This window comes from Furipterus horrens, unplaced genomic scaffold (assembly GCF_987537825.1).
Source record: "Furipterus horrens unplaced genomic scaffold, mFurHor1.1.pri manual_scaffold_4, whole genome shotgun sequence".
Taxonomy (NCBI): domain Eukaryota; kingdom Metazoa; phylum Chordata; class Mammalia; order Chiroptera; family Furipteridae; genus Furipterus; species Furipterus horrens.
In genome coordinates this window covers 92661215-92678960 of record NW_028327174.1, presented here as the reverse complement: position 1 = coordinate 92678960, position 17746 = coordinate 92661215, and the positions used below count along the sequence as shown (strand labels likewise).

General features: G+C 37.1%; 1 protein-coding gene across 1 annotated transcript in view; it reads left to right on the top strand.

Moving 5' to 3' along the window:
* The first annotated feature begins 8947 nt into the window (after positions 1-8947).
* Positions 8948-17746, top strand: part of WASF3 (WASP family member 3) — a 73088-nt gene continuing 64289 nt past the window's right edge. Inside the window, exon 1 of the mRNA XM_090275704.1 lies at positions 8948-9015. The gene's annotated coding sequence lies outside the window, so the exon portion shown is untranslated. The remainder of the gene's footprint in view (positions 9016-17746) is intronic.

The window sequence follows — 17746 nt, the reverse complement described above, 5'->3', positions numbered from 1 at the left end:
TATTTATTTATTTTTATTTTTTAAAAAGAAGAATATATGAAAGGGAGAAGCGGGAGAGCTTGTATGTATGACCCATGGGCATGGACTTGGGGATGGGAGATTGCTGGGGGAGGGGTGGTGCTGGGTGGAGGGGAGCAGAGGGGAAAAAATTGGAACTATGGTAACAATGTAATCAATAAAGTATACTAAAAGAAAAAAAAAGGGAAAGGAGATGTGTCAGATTTCACAGGGGTGATACTCACTGTGAGTTCTGTTGGAGTTCGGAGCAGGGTGGGGGATGAAATGACTAGGCTGGGGGTTGGTCCCAAAACATGTTGAAGAAGATAAAGTGAGTCATAGAAGGAGCTGAGTTTGGAACACAAGGTGGGACTTAGGGCGAGGAGGATGTAGGTGAATGCCTCTGCTCCCTTTACTTACTGTTTCACTCTTGAGCCTGTTTTCCTAATTTGTAAGATGGTTAAATTCTACCTTTTTTATTTGTGTCAGGGTTGTTGTGGAGTCTGATATGATTTCTGTGATAGCCTTTTATAAGTGGCACCATGGATTCAAATGTAAGTTATTCATAATTTGCCGTTTGCAGTGGAAAGCCTGTTGGCTAACAGCTTTGTTTTAATTCATTCATAATATGTAAATGGATTGTATTCTTGCAATCAAAGGTGTTTAATGAGCAGCATGATTAGATGTAGAGGGAAAGAGTCAATAGACTTTCTAAGTAAGGTTAGTATATGTCTGAAATATTACTTATAAACTTATAAATACATAATTAGTGTTGAAAATTAATGTTTAATGTGTATCTGAAGTGTTTTACATTTTTGGTTAATAAAAAGGAACTTTATTTGAAGAGTAAGTTACTGAGCTGTGAAAAAAATAGGGGTCTATTTAGTAGCATAATTACATGATGCTTCTCATTCTACAGTCTCAAACAGATTATTTTTAGCATCTCTTTGAATCAGTGATAAATTCTAGTTACAAGATTCAGTAATTAAAGCAGGGAAAAATATAACACCATTTAGACAAGAAAACCTTTTTACTTGTGTTGGCTCTCTTTCAAGGTTTCAACTGTTATTTTCAAATGGGCCCTTCCTGGAATCACTGGTTTGTCATCTTTGTGGGGTCACAAGCACCAGGGAAAGTGCCAGTATATTGGCCAAGGACACAGTGTCCCACTTTTTAAGAAGGGAAGTTTAGAAAATTCTGGAATTTGTTACTGGGTGAGCTTATTGCATCTGTTATCTGCAGAATTCTGGAACAAATTCTTTCAAGGATCCCTGGGCCTCACCCCCTGTCAGGCCCTCCGTTCCTCTGTCCCTGCATCTGTCCTGCTTGCTCCGGTCTTGTCTCCCTTCTCAGGCTGCATCTGCGCCAAAGATTGCAAAAGAAACTTCCTGATGATTAAAGTGGCTACCACATTGGTAGATTATTCTGTGTCATTGCTAACCCACTTTTTAAGCACTTGCTTCTAGTTTGTGATCTTTCCTCAATCCGGAAGCCTTATTTTATCTTATGCAAGATGTTACTATTTTATCTTTTTATGTCCATTTCACAAAAGCTCATTAGCTATTTGGTTGAATTGAAATGAGTGTTCTATTGATCCAAATTCTCTTTCTCTTTGTCTGGGTGGAGCCCAACACTTAGAGTGGTGACCACGGGGCCAACAAGAGGTCACCAGACACAAGGCAGGTCAAAGTTTTACGGTTGAAGTAGGTCAGAAAAATGCATTGTTTTTTTTTTCTTTAAACATAGCCATTCAAGAAAACTCACTTATTGACAAATGTTTTTTGAACATTGCCTGTGTGCCAGGCATTGAGCCAGGTACTAGGAATTACAAAAGAGAAAATGAAAAAGATATTTCATAGTGAAGAGAGGGAGGAGGTAGGGGTCATAAGTATTAGGACGCAAGGTGGCTGCCAGACCTCTCAACCATGAACGTTATAAACATTAAAAAAAAAAAAAGTCACATGGTCACATGTCGCAGGAGCATCATAGAATTAGATAACTCATTTTTCCTTTGAAAATAGATTCTGTTTACTATGAATTTCTGAACATTTTCAACCTCTAAATTCTCACATGCCTTAGCAGTTCAGAGCTTTTGTTGTGGGTGAATAACTGGGTAAATTTAAGACTAGAACTAACCTAAATTCCTTCAGTCAGCTGGTTTTAGGTTTTTGTGTGCCATTTTTGTTCACTGTTTGTTTTGTTCTGGGCCCAGCACTGATGGAGAGGTTGCCATGAACCTCTTTCTGTCCCATCCTAGTGGGTGTCACAGTCTGGTGTGGAACAGGTTGTAGTAGTGATGGTGGGTTAGTTGTGGGTAGTAGCAATGATCTTGTGTTGTTTTGCTTGTTTACCATGTGTGAGGCCAGCTCCTGCCCACAGATTAGCTCATTGAATTCTCACTGTCTCATTTTCATAGTTTGGGGAAATTTATACTGAAATAAACTGTCCAGAGTCTTAGAGTGTGTCATTGGGGAAGCCAGAGTGACCTTGAGTCTGGCTCCACAGCCCAGAGAACTATGGCGTTTTGTTTTGCCCCTCTGGTTTGGTGGGCATAGATAAGGGGGAGCGGACTCTGCCAGGTAGCTGAGCACTGCTCTGCAGCCAGAGTGACCATTGAATCCACTCACTAGTCAGAAAGGGGCCTGGAGGCCCAGCCAGCGGGATGGCAGGTGTAGGGAAATCAGTCAAGGTGTGATTGCAGCATGAGCAGTGGCAGAGGCTACCCGGCCCAGGCAGCTGGAGGGAAAGCCTAGGATCCTGTTCCCAGGAGTTAGCTTTGGCTGCTCCACAGAGGGGCAGAGAGGGTTCTTTTAAAGCAGGAGTGTGCCCAGCATGGCAGCAGTGTCAGGAACTGGAAGTTGAAACCAGTGGCGCAGGCCCAGTGTGTTGTTTCCCTGATGCTACATCTGATGTCTGCTTTTACCCTTCCGAGCACTGTGTCTCCTAAAGGACAGCCTGGAGGGCACCTGGGAAAGGTTGGTGAGCCTGGAGCATTAGCCCCACCTTCACATACTTGGAAGCTTGTAGACTTGAAGGGTTTGATAGACTGATTTCACTGGGCAGAACAGAGAGTATTAGTTTGCAAAAGTTATAAGGATGTAGGCTTTACCTGAATATGAAGACAGTCCCATTTCAGACATTGTTTCTCAGCTCATGGGACTACAAACCCATCAATTCCCTCTCCCTAAATGGTGTTCATACTGAAGCTTACAGGGATATGGTACAGAGGGCCCTGTCCTAAATGGGGGCGGGTCTTACAGCCCTTCCAGTCTTGTCTTTGCTGCTCTTCAAGCCTGTGGGCCTGTGAGTTCCCTAGAGACAGGCCTGCAGACACATACATACTTGAGTTCATGAGCAAACTCTGAATCTGGGGACTTTGGGACCTCCTGGTGATGTGCTAATATGTAGGGGTAGTAATAGCATTTAACTTTACATTAACTTTGCATACTCTGTGCATCTCAAAGGACAGTAATCTGTCTCTTGTCATTTTGTTCCACATGCAAATTTAAATGTTTCTTGTTGAGCTGGAATTAGTCTTCTCTTTTCTCATGGCACTTTGCATGGCACTTTTGCCAAAGAGCATTTTCCAACTTAGAGCTTTGTGACTTTTTCTAAGTAGCTTCACCTTTGTCTAATTCATGGTTGTATCTCTCATGCATATTAGGAGGACAGTAAATGTCTGGTTGGATCAATGAATGGCTGTATCTGGGCTATCAGATTCTTTGACCAGGGATTGTTCACCCAGAGGCACTGGCTGTCTATGGATCTCTGCAAAATCATATTATATCAAGAATTAATTGTTCTTCATATTTTACTGAGCAGTTGTTTCTTAAGCAAAGGGAAAGAAAATATGTTTTATGACCCTTGTATTTATGTCTGTGATAAATAATTTTTAAATGAGTGCATTACTCATCTGTGAGACTTTATCTTCACCTGTGCTCTCATGATAGTTAATGTGTTTTCTCAGTTGTTAACTGAAAGTGTATCTAGCTGAGATTGATGCCCATGGGTGTTCCGTGGATGGTGGCTGGCTAATGTTTTTTTTGTTTGACTTATAGCGGTGACTCTGCTGCTGCTTGTTTTAAATTTCTTGTGTTTACTCTTCCCCACCAGCTAAAGCTTTCTGGGGGCCAAGACCTTGTCTTATTACTTAACATGTTTCTACCTCACCCTTCTACATAAGAACTCCCTTATAAGTTAAGTTGAATAGTGTAGCCAGCTAAGTGTATTCTTATAGGCTCTTATTTAACCCTTTGAGTGCCATCTGATAATTCAAAATTTGGATCAACATGAGAAAAAACTCTTATCAATGTATAACCTGAGGTACAAAAAAAGAGAACAAAATATAAAATATGAATTATTCCATAGTTATTTACATTTATAGCCATCGAAAAAAGAGTTGCTGGGAGCGAAGCTGGCACTTTTGGGAAAATTTGTCAGTGTCACTTACAGCAACATTGGCACTCAAAGGGTTAAAAGATGTGGGACCATTCTAGCAATGGGAATTGAAGGTTGGATAACCAACCTGAGAGGCCAAGGAGGGAAGCACAAAGATTGCCGTTTTATCATGGTGTTAACCATATACTTATTGCTAAAAATCTTCATATTAGACATTCTGATGAGATGTCTTTCTCTGAAACTAATAGAGCCACATGTTCTAATATGTCTGCTAATCTTGTAAACAGAGCTTTATAATGTGACTAGGTAAGAACATTAATGCCATGCATAATCTAATGGATAGAGAAGAACTTAGAATTTGAGTCTTATTAAGAAGGTAGCACTGGAAAATCAAGGGTTAAACATACCTGGAACATGGGTGAGTGTTGTAACATGCTAGCTTCTCATTTCTAAAAACTGGAATTCAGAAGCTTAAGAGAGATGGCAAGGACCGAAATAGTAAACAAATCCCAACACAATCAGATTAGGATAATATTGGCGGATTAACAGTGAGTCATTTAGATACAACCTGCTCTCAGGTTAAACTTTTTCATATGACAGAATTTTTTATTTCATATTGACTTAGGATGTTGTGGATAACTAAGATTAAAGGGCATATTACTGGGGAAAACTTTATTATTATCGACCTTTTAAAATGCTCTATAGAACAAAAGAAGATATTTCATAAGAGAAATTCAGTCCTTTCTCTCACCAGAGGACACAGGCATGTAAACTGAAGGTAAACTGAACTGCTTAGGAGGCAAATGGTCTGTAGTGGATTTGAAATGACCTGAACCCGTCATAAAACTCTCTCTCTGGTCCTCTCCCCTTCCCCCTATTCCCTCCCTCCCTTTCCTTCCTTCCTTCCTTCCTTCCTTCCTTCCTTCCTGAAACAGACATATTTTACTAGACAGTTTTTTATCCTGTCTTGATTATTGTTGATCTAGGCTTATTTTCTAAGTCGTGACTTGCTTTGGTTTCATGGAGTGCTTTTTTTTAAACTAACATAAGGCATTTTAATTTAATAATACTATTCTAAGAATTGGACTGAGATCTGGAGACAGCATGAGTACATTTTGGTGTCACCATATTGAGGACCTTATTTGAAACATGAATGAGCAAGGACAGATACCTGTTTGATGGGATTTTAAAGGGAGGAATTCTTAAAGACCAACCAGTTTGTTCCTTTCTTTATTACTTGTTCATATATATTTTTCAACAAATATTTGAGCATCTGTGTGCTCTTCATTTTGGTATTCTTTTCTCAGATACTGGCAATAACCCTTTAAACTTATTTATCTCAAGCCTTCTGAAACCTTAAGAGCTGCACTGTCCAGTACAATAGCTGCTAGCCACAGGTTGCTATTTAAATTAACATTAATTAAAATGAAATAAAGATTCAGTTCCTTAGTCACACTAGCCTCATTTCAGCTGCTCAGTCAAGTGCCCTGTGTGTCTGGAGGCTGCCATGTTGGACGGTGTCCATCTAGAAAAGATGTCCGTTGTTGCAAGGAGTCCAGCCAGACTGTGCTGCCTTGGTGTTCTCTGCACCCTCTGACACATCATAACATCCCATCCACTTCATCATCCAACACCTACATTTCAAATTTGTTCCCTTTAAAACATTCTGCCCTCTCTTATTTTAGGTCTTCATCTTCTGTCATCTAAATTAAGGCTCCGATGTTACCAGGTCTTTGAATCCTCCTTCCCTGCCACACCTCATCTCCAATGGCAGTTAGGCCTTCCCTTGTGCTCTCTTGATACTATGTATATACCTTAACCACATTGAATGCTAATCCCTTGTTTCTATGACTTTTCTTCTGGTGGACAAAGAGGTTCTTGGAGGTGGAGGATTGCGCTTTTATTTTCAAGGGCAGGGCCACACACAATGCCTGACATTACCACGATAAAGTTAAGTGTTTATCCACCAGATAGAGTGATGAATGGGCGGGTGAAGAAGGCTGAACTAGGCTACATTCTGAAGGCTAGAGACAATCTCCATGCATGGAAGCTAGAAGAAATGAGGGCATTTATGTGGGCGGGGAGCATGATGAATGGAAGCCTATTGGTAGGAAGTTACATGGCATCTCTGCTCCTAGTGTTAGGGCAGATAGCGAGAGTGGACCACTCAGAGACAGTGGATAGGGTAAGCAAGAGGTTTATTGAGAGCTGGCGGTCAGGCGGAGCCTTATTAATAAGTCTCCTAACATGAACCGACCGGGGTCTGGGGTCTAGATTGGGTTTCTATACTCATGGATTAAAAAGGGAAAAGGGGAAGGGCTGAGGCAGGAGTCTGAGCAAGTTAGCAAGTCTGCAGCAATCAGGAGAGTCAGCACTCTCCAGGAAGTTGGTTTCGCCTGGCCTGAGCTTGTTCGGTGTGCAATCCCAGGTTCAGCTTACTGCAGGAAACTGTACAAGAGAGCTCAGAGAAAAACCCAGGCAAAGCTGATTAGGGGGTCTGCTGGCCACTACACTAGTCTGTAACCACAGAGGAGCATTTTCAGCATCACTCAGAGCTTAACCATGGGGACATAAACAGAATTTGAATTTTGGTGTTGCATATGAATGTTCCCCTGTGCTTGCTAACATAATACCTCTTAGTAGAAGTGCTGGATTTCACACTTAATGACCTTAACCTGTAACTTCAGAGGAGTTAACGATAACTTTGCCCTGTAAAATTAGGCAACGTGCTCACAAAATCTAGTTAATTCTTCAAGACCTTATGGTTACAGTTTATAAATTATAGAAATATAAATATAAATTTATGACTTTTGTTCGACATGTTAGCAGCACAATGGGAAAGAAAAGGGCTGTATGACACATAATGAAGACGAGTAACTGTGGCCAGACCGACCTATCCTGATCCTGCCTCTTCCAAGCTGTGTTATCCTGGACAAGTCACCTTCCGGTCCTCAATTTCCTTATTTTTATATGGTGATATTACCTGCCCTGTGAAGAGTAAGTTAAATATATGTCACATACTAGCACTATGCTTAGTCTTGAGTAAAGCATTCACCAAGTGATAGCTCGTAACAAAATAATAGTTACATAGTCTTTCACAAAATGGGAAAACTCATAGTTGTGTTTCCCAAAGGAAGAGATTACACATTACTAAACGTAAATGGTCATTCAGAAAACATAGTCAGCTAGATAAAACCATCTCTAAAGTGATATCATGCAAATAAGATGATCTGGGAGAAGTAAAATTTGGCCTGCATAATCGGAAAACCAGGGACTGTTTTCTGTATTTGGAAATAAGGTGATTACTTACTCACGCAAATCACTTAGGAAAAACTCACTTTTTTTTTGTTATTCTGTACAGTAGTGTACTGCTTTTAATTTTAAATAAGCAAACTAGTAGGACTTGCATACATTAGAGTGTCATTGAATGATCTATTTTTTCATACTTTCAAAAAGATATTGACAGTCTTGACTGTGTAGGTTCTCATTATCTAAAGGCCTACATGTAATTTATGCGTGTCCGGAGAGTCCTCTTTAGTAGACTGAAAGCTGCTTTTCTTCCCTATGGAATTGCACACTTCTCCCTTCCTTTGCCTGCTTGACCTTTCCCTAGTCTCAACTCCTCTCCATCTCCCTTGCCCTCCCCTGAAGGTTTTTGATATATCCCACCTCACTTCTGGTGCCATGTTCTTGTTTTTGACTATCTACCTTATTATATTGTATTGACTATCTACCTTATTATATTGTATTGTAATTAGTTACATTCATGAAACTGTGAGTTCGTTGATGAGCTTTCATTTTCTTACTCATTTTTGTGTTTGTAGTGTTTAATGCAGGGCTGATTTATACATGGCACTTGGCAAAGTTTTGCTGAATGAATAAATGCTTAGTTACTAATTTTTCTTGTATGTATTCTTCTAAGTAAACCATAGCTCTCCTTGGGAGGAAACCATATAGTACTTTCTGCTACCTCACAGCTCCAGCACATGGTAACCAATGTCAGATTGCTTTATAGGCTTGTTGTTAATATTAGTTATCCTAGAAACACTTTATAGGGTCAGTTCAGCAGGTATTCAATTTTTGTTACTATTTTATCCCAATACTATGTACATAGTCATTACCAAGATTTTTATTGAATTTTAATATTTTTGTGTGAAATTAATACAAATGTTCATATCTGACAGAGTTCCTATGTGAAGGATGAGTTCATTGTGGTCAGTAACAAATTGAGCATATCAGTTGAATAAACTTATAATATACTTGGCTTTTTATTTTTCTGCCCTTTGGCTATAATTTACTGATTCCTTGAAGTTTATTTCAGAGCTTACTCCAGGAGAGGGGTTGGAATTATATAGGAATTCACATACCTTATTAGCTCCTTGCTTTAATTTTAAAAGAACCTATGTACTTCTGGGATTAGAGCTCTCTTGATGATATTGTTGAAACGTGAAATTTAAATTTAAGACTTTTTTGAAGACTTGAATGCATTTTGCTTGCCACTATTTAATTGTTTTTTCTTTTTAGTTTTAATTTTGATTTGCTGTTACTACTGATACCTGAGCCAAAGTGGTGATGCTGCCTGAGGGAAATTTCTACAACCCCTAAGTCAACACTTATGCGGTAAGCGTGTGTGCCTTTTACCTTAAAGCCATTTAATTTCTATAATGTTACAGTTTAGAATTTTAATTTGAAATAAAATAGAATAAAATATATATATTCAAAAGTATTAAATATTAATATATTTTAGTTTATAAATATGAAGATATAATATTTTAGAGCTTTGGATCCTAATCAGTAGTAAGAATTTGAATGAAAATTTGATATATTCTTTTCATATTAATTTTATATGAATAACAAATATGGCTATATATTTATTAAACTGGGGTCTCATTTTCCTTCCTATATATTTTGCCCATTTACTTTTTACTTCCTGAGGTTTAACCAGTTCTTTATTCTCTGAACCTTGTTAATATTGAATGGGTAAGAGAAGTCTAGATGATAAAACTTTAGCCTAATCAGTTTTTACCATATCTTACTCTGAACTGAAGTGATGGTGATTCCAACAGTGGCTAATATGATGTTTTGAATTATTTAAGGATTTAAATTATCTATATTGCTCTGTCTTTGAGGGCTAATGCAAGAGTAATGAGACATAGCAGACTGTTAAGACAAGTTATTCCTCTGAGCTTTATTCTCCTCATGTATAAAATGCCGTCATTTGCCTTGCATGTTTTATAGAGTTGTAAAAATCAAATGAGATGATTTATATGGAAGTGTCCTTTCCCCTCCTTTTTTTTTGCAAGAGTAGAGTGAGAATAATAGGCCTTTGGTTTTGAGATGGGTATTGAGGGAGAACATATTCTTTTAATATCCTTTAAAGGAAAGGATGCTGGAAGACTTGATCTCAAATCCTATCTCACCTTGACCTTGGGAATATCATTATATTAATTTACTGTTGGAAAAGTGAATTTAATTCTCTTACTTTTCAAATAATTTTTCAGGAATACTGTATGTCTGTATTCTTTGACTACAATGGAATTAGGCAAGAAATTATGTTCAAATAACTGGGAAAACTCCAAATATTTTGAAATTAAATACAACATTCTAAAAATACCATCGGCCAAAGAGGAAGTCTCAAAGGAAATGAGAAAGTATTTTGAATTGAACAGCTTATCAAAATTTATGGCTAAAGCAGTACTACAAGGGGAAATTTACAGTGTTAAAAGCTTATACTAGAAAACAGAGGTTTTAAAAGAAAATTTAAACTTTAACTTAATAAATTAGTAGACAAAGAACAAATTAAACCTTAAAACAAGCAGAGGAAGAAAATAATAAAAAGCAGAAATCATTGAAATAGAAAATAGGAAAATAATAAAAAACATCAGTGAAGTAAAAAACTGGTTCTTCTAATATATGCAAAGTTGATAGATCTATCATCACGCTAATCAGGAAAAAGAGAACAGAAATTTCTAATATCAGAAAAGAGAGGCCATCAATATAAACCCTACAGATATTAAAAGGAAGGTAAGGGAATATTATAATTTAGCTAAATGGACAAATTCCATCAAAGACATAACTGCCACCTTACTCAAGAAATTGAATTTGTAGTTAAAAATGCTCGCCAAAAGAAGTTCCAAGTCCAGATGGACTCACTGGTGAATTCTACCAACCCAAGAAGAAATAAATAATACCAATTATATACATCGTCGTCGTCGTCATCGGCAGCCGTCCGTCTCGAGAGACGATGGTGTAGCTTCTTAAGTGTCTATCTGCACCGCCGAGAATGGCTGTGCAGTCCGACTCAGGAGTGACACGGCATCTGTCTCCTCCCGTGTTGGATCGACATCTTGCAATGACGCTGGAGTGTCCTCTCCAGTGGAGCTGAAGCTACAGAGCCTGGGCAGGGTGATATGGAGGGTCTGCTGTTGCCCATGCAGCAGACCCCCCCTCTCTTCGCAGCTGAAGGGTCCAAGGGAAAGACGGAGTCGATACAGCTTGGCTTCAGGTGCGCCGCAGGAGTTGCCGGTGTTGACTACAACGTCAAACCGCCTTAGGGACTCCGGCTCCGGATTTTCTGTCGGGGTTTACTCCCTTAGCCTTTCCCCAGAAGAGGTATGCCGCAAGGCAGCGGAGGTTTTTTGGAGTCAGAGTTTTCCTTCTCTGATGTACCCTGACTGGAAGATCGAACCAGCGACACTTAGCTCGCAGGCCGACGCTCAATCCACTGAGCTAAACCAGCCAGGGCAATTATATACATACTCTTTAGAAAATAGAAGGAAGGGAACACTAATTTATTTTATGAGGTCAGTATTACTTGGATACAAAAAGTAAAGATATTTTTCAACAAATTATTAGCAAGTTGATTATAGAGTTTATATTAAAAGGATAAAATAGCATATCAAAGTAGTTTATTCCAGCATTGCAGGATTGGTTCCTCATTTGGAAATAAGTCAGTACAGCTCACAGTAGCGACAACTAAACCATCAAAACTTCAAAACCCATATGATGATCATCACAACAGATGTAGAAAAAAACATTTAATAATATTTATCATTGACTCATGATAAAAACTCAGAAAAATAGGATTAGAAGGGAGCAGGAAGTTACTCAATTTGATAAAAGGTATGTATGAAAATATTATAGCTAATACTATAATTATTTGTGAAAGACCTAAATGCTTTTGCCTAACATTAGGAACAAGAAAGGATGGTTACTCTTCCTATTCAGTATTGTCCTAGTCAGTGCAGTAAAGGAAGAAAAGGAATAAAAGGCATATAGATAAGGAAAGGAAACAAATCAAATTCAGAATCTTCATAGCAAAGGACCTGAGAAAATGTAGATTTTAGCCTCTAGACTCCGTGTTATAGAGGAGAGAGAGGCTTGAGGAGATAGGACTAGATGCTGAATGCCAGTAGACAACATCTATATTTTGTTTGTTTTTTGTGGTTTATGATCTGAAAATCATAAAAACCAAGGCAACATTTATATCACTTGTGGTTTTAAGTAACTTTTCTTAAAAGTCAGCATAATCTGTTTGAAGAGTTTTGTTTCATCATTTTCTTTGTACTAATATATGCAAACAGCTCTCTGTAGTACTTAAAAGTTATGCATTAAAGCTTTATTAAATAGCGCCCTGGCTGCTGTGGCTCAGTGGATTGAGCGTCGGCCTGCGAGCCAAGTGTTGCTGGTTCCATTCCCAGTCAGGACACATGACTAGGTTGCACGTCAGGTCCCCAGTTGGGGGCGCAAGTGAGAGGCAACCACACAGTGATGTTTCTCTCCCTCTCTTTCTCCTTTCCCCTCTCTCTAAAAAATAAATAAATAAATAAACAAACAAACAAATTATTTTTAAAGACACTTTATTAAATAGCTCTATTTTTAATATAAGAATAAGACTACCTGAAACAACATCAAGATGTCCTCTTAAAACCTAAGAGGGCAAACAAATTATTTGTTAAATTTATTATAACTATCATTTGGCTTTGGATGAGTTCAGGTTGTTTTGCTTGTTTGCTTTCTATATATTAGAATGCATTGACATGTTTTATATAATAATATAAGCCACATATTATGTTTATTGATTTCTGCTAAATAATTTTCAAATACTGTATTTGCTTATTTTTATGATGGCTGGCAGTGTAGAATTGAGGGAATCTCAAGTCCTAGTCCCAATTGCCTAGGATAGTTATTTGACAAGATAGTATCTCTGGATGGTTTTCTGGAATCATTTGTAAGTCTCCTGCAATAGAATAGTTTTTCAGCATAAGTAGAATGCTTATAAATTTATACAAATATATAATTTAATAACTGCATTTCTACTTTAATTGCATGTTTGTGGCCATATCAGTTGGTGCTGCATACTTGGTATGGTAGAGTGGTGTAGTAGAGGGAGTGCAAGTTTAGCAGTTAATAGAAAATCTTGGGTACAAATGGTAAAAACATAGTCTTAAGCTTTTGAGCAAATCTCACTTAAATCCTTGATCTTCGTTTCCATTATTTGTAAAAGGAAGATAATAATCTTTATTTCCAGTTACATTGAGAAATAATTGATATACATCACTATACTGTATAAGTTTAAAGTGTACAGTATGAAAGTTTGATTTACATATATTGTAAAATGATTATAATAGATTCAGCTAACATCTGTCTTCTCGTATAGAGATAACAAAAATAAAAGAAAGAAGAAAAGAAAAAAGGAAAAAGGTTTTCTCCTGTGATGTGAGCTCTTGGGATTTACTCTCTTAACAACTTTCCTATATATAATACAGCGGTGTTAGCTAGAGTCATGTTGTACATTACATTCCCAGTACTTACTTATTTTATAATTGGAAGTTTATACTTTTAAGGAAGATTGTAATCTTGATGAGCTGCTGAAAATTCTAAAAACAAAAGCATCTAGCAGACAAAGGATACTCAAATGGTGATGTTAATAGAGGGTCTTCATTGGTGAAGCATTAAGACTAGCATCTGAGAGAGCTGGTTTTGAATTGGATTGGAAAAATTACTCCAATGGTGTTTTTCACAGAAAAAAAAAAATCTGAAATTTGCATGGAACCACAAGAGACTCCAAATAACCAAAGACTCCTGAAATACAAAAAACAAAACAGGAGCTATATTACAAAACTAGTAATCAAAACAGTATAGTACTGGTGTAAAACTGACTCAAAGATCAATGAAACACAATAGAGTCCAGAAATAATCCACACTTATACAATCAGTTAATTTACAGCAAAAGAGCCAAGAACATGCAGTAGGGGAAAGGGTAGTCTCTTTAATAAATGGTATTGGGAAAACTGGACAGCTTCATTCAAGAGAACGAAACTTGATTACTAATCTTACACCAAATGCCAAAATTAACTCAAAATGGGTTAAAGACTTGAATGAAAGACCTGAACCATAAAACTCCTAGGAGGATAGGTGGTAAGCTTCTTGACATCGATCTTGGAGATAAAATTTTGGATTTGACTCCAAAGCAAAGGCAACAAAAGCAAAAATAAACAAGAGGGACTGCATAAAATTAAAAGCTTTTGCACAGTAAAGGAAACTATCAACAAAATGAAAAGACAACCTGTTGAGTAGGAGAAAGTATTTTCAAATCATTTATTTGATAAGGGGGTTAATATGGAAAAAATATGAAGAACTCATACAACTCAATAGCAAAATATCCCAACCAGATTGCTTTAAAAATGGGTAGAGAATCTGAATAGACATTTTTTCCAAAGAGGACATACAGATGGTCCACAGGTACATGAAAAGATAATCAATATCACTAATCATCAGGGCAATGCAAATGAAAACCACAATGAAATATCAGTTCACATCTGTTAGATGGCTGTTTATCAAAAAGACAAAAATTAACAAGTGTTGGCGAGCATGTGGAGAAAAGGGAACCCTTGTACACTGCTGGTGGGAATATAAAATGTTGCAGCCACTGTGGAAAACAGTATGGAGTTACCTCAAAAAATTAAAAATAGCACTACTGTATGATCCAGCAATCCCAGTTCTGGGTATCCAAAGAAAAGGAAAACACAAATTTGAAGATATTTGCACTCCCACATTCACTGCAATGTTACTTTTAATACCCAAGATATGAAAACAACCTAAGTGCCCATTGTTGGGGAATGGATAAAGATGATGTGGGGTGTGCGTGTGTAATACTATTTAGCCATAACAAAGAATGAAATCTTGCCATTTGTGGCAACATGGATGGACCTTGAGGGTGTTATGCTCAGTGAATAAGTCAGGCAGAAAAAGCCAAATACTGATAGATTTCATTTAAATGTGCAATTTAAAAACAGCAATTAACAACAACAAAAAAGAAGTTCACAGATACAGAGAACAAATTGGTGGTTTCAGTGGTGGTGGGAGAAATGAGTGAAGGGGGTCATAACATCCAAATTTCAGTTATATCATAATTAAGTCCTGGGGATATAATGTATAGCATGGTGACCAAAGTTAATAATACTGTGTATTGCATTTTTGAAAGGTGCTAAGAGAGTAGACCTTAAAGTCTTAATCACAAGAAAAAACAATTTTTTTTGCCTTTTTTTATTGTTGTTCTTTTATAGTTATCCCAATTTTTCCCGTTGCTCTCCCCTGCCCCACACACCCATCCCCTGCTCCCACAATCAATCCCCAGCCTGCTGTCCATGTCCATGGATCATTTATACATGTTCCCTGACTAGACCCTTCCCCTTCTTTCCCCCGATCCCACTTCCCCATCCCCTCTGTTCACTGTTGGTCTGTTCCTTGTTTCCATGCCTCTGATTCTATTTTGCTCATTTGTTTTGTTCATTAGAATACTCTTTTATCGGTGAGATTATACGGTATTTGTATTTCACTGCCTGGCTTATTTTACTAAGCATAATACTCTCCAGTTCCATCCATGCTGTTGCTAAAGGTAGAAGTTCCTTCTTTCTTTCTGCTATATAGTACTCCATTGTGTAAATGTACCACAGTTTTTTAATCCACTCATCCACTGATGGGAACTTAAGCTGTTTCCAGCACTTGGTTATTGTAAATAACGCTGCTATGAACATAGGGGTGCATAGGTTCTTTTAAATTGGTGTTTCAGGGTTCTTCGGGAATAATCCCAGAAGTGGAATTGCTGGATCAAAAGGCAGTTTCATTTTTAGTTTTTTGAGAAAATTCCGTACCGTTTTCCACAGTGGCTGCACCAGTCTGCATTCCCAACAGTGCACTAGGGTACCCTTTTCTCTATATCCTTTCCAGCGCTTATTGTTTGTTAATTTGTTGTTAATGAATTTTTAACAACTATGTATGGTGACAGATGCTATCTAGACTTATTGTGGTTATCATTTCACAATACTGTTGACCCTTACAATGTGGGTTTTAACTGCACAGGTTCACTTACACATAGAAATATACATTCAAGGGGCAAATTATTTTCCATCCGAATTGTGGATATGGGTATGCAGAGGACCAACTTAAGTTATACATGGATTTTTGACTACATTGGGTAGTTGGTGCTCCTATTCCCATGTTCAAGGATCAACTATATATACGAAAATTTTTTCATTATGTTGTATACCTGAAACTAATTAACATTACATGTCAATTATACCTCAAAAAAGAAACCCCCCCAAAAAACTGTGACATCTGACTGGACTGGTTTTGAATTTAAGTTCTTATACTTACTAATCATGTTATTTTGGATGAGTTGCTTTTTGAGCCCTGATTTCTTTATCTGTTAAGTGGAGCAATACCAACCTATAAAGTTGTAGTGGGACATAAATGACATAATGTATATAAGATTGTCATATATGTAAAATGTTCTCATTTATCATCTTTAACCAGTGTGCCAATATTAGCTTTATGGTTTTGTTGCTTTGGTGATTTTCTATAAAGTTACCTAGAAACCCTGACTGATTCTCTTTGATGGTGATCATGATTTGTTTCTGGATGTGTTTAGAGGGATGGAGCTGATAAGATGCCAGCCTCGATGATTTGAAATCAGGTACATAAGTTGCAAATTTGAGATATTTTACCATCTAGTATTCCTTTTGCCGCTTTCATGGCTCAAACAATTGGGAATAGTTAACTCAAATAACCATTTAATTTCACTTTCATGAACACATTTTCTAATAGTCAAAAATAGTGCCACCAGGATACTTTTTGTTTCTAAAAACACAAAAACTCAAGTTTAGTAGTATGTATGCTATAGGCTTTGCTCCTATTTTGACCTTATATCATTTTGTTTTGTTTATGAATAGGAAATTGACAAAATTTAGCTATTTTTGACCAACAAAAGTGGTGATTTCGTATTGTTTGGCTTGCTATTTCAGGATTCGGTAATAGTGGTTTCTTGACATGCTGGGCCAGACACTTAATTTTGTATCTTATAATCTGTTGTTTCCTCTAGGAAGTTAAATTTATTTTTAATGCATTTTGGACTTTTCTTGTCAATTTGTTTGGTGAATGTCATTCTCAAATAATTGATGCGAAAGAGTAAGAGAAAACAAAAAGAAAAAACGCTGACTCATTTTTGAAAAAAGTGTTAATTTATGGTTAACTAGATAAATAGAAACAAAAACTAAAGATTGTTAAGAATGAAAATTTGATGTCATAGGTCATAACAGGTAGATTCTGAGTACCTAAAAATTCTTTTTGAATTTTTCAATTTCTTTGAGTTCAGTGTTTTCAGAAAGTCATATCTCTTTAGTAAGTGTTAAGATACTATTGAGGTTTTAGCTTCTGAGTGTTTATTGATGTATTTTATATTATAAAAATATGCAAAGTTCAGTTAATTTTAAGGTTGGTTGTGTTTATTAAATGTAAGCCGTGTTTATTGTTCTTTGTTTGAATAAGGAGCTAACATTTTCTGTTTTATTTAGAAGGGCATTAATTTAATGAATATTTAGTGTAGATTATAAATGATAAGTATTATTAATGTAGTAAACAGCTTATGAGCTTTGCATATTGATCATAGTGTGATTACAGGCTGATTGTGGTTCTGAAAACTGGCTTCATTTTATCTAATTAAAGTGAAAAGGGAGGTAGTGAAATTTTTTGTCAAGTGAGTATTTTTTCATAGGCATAATGTCTGGTGTTTGTGTTCCACTTTATGGCTTTCAAGTGTATCATCTCATCAGAGTACTTCCGAGGTAAGTAGACAGATACTATTGCTTACGTATTTTAAATAAGATCTAGGGTTAAGGGGATTAAATGACCTCCCAAGAGCTCAGCTCTTGAAGAACTTGGGGCTTCTGCTTGTCACTCCATCTACTTCCCCATGGGCTGGTGTGGTTGCTGTGTTCAAGTGCCAGGCCCCTTGAGGAAGAGCTGTCTGTGTTCAGACTTTTTGAAGTGGACCTTCTCTGATTAGGTTGGT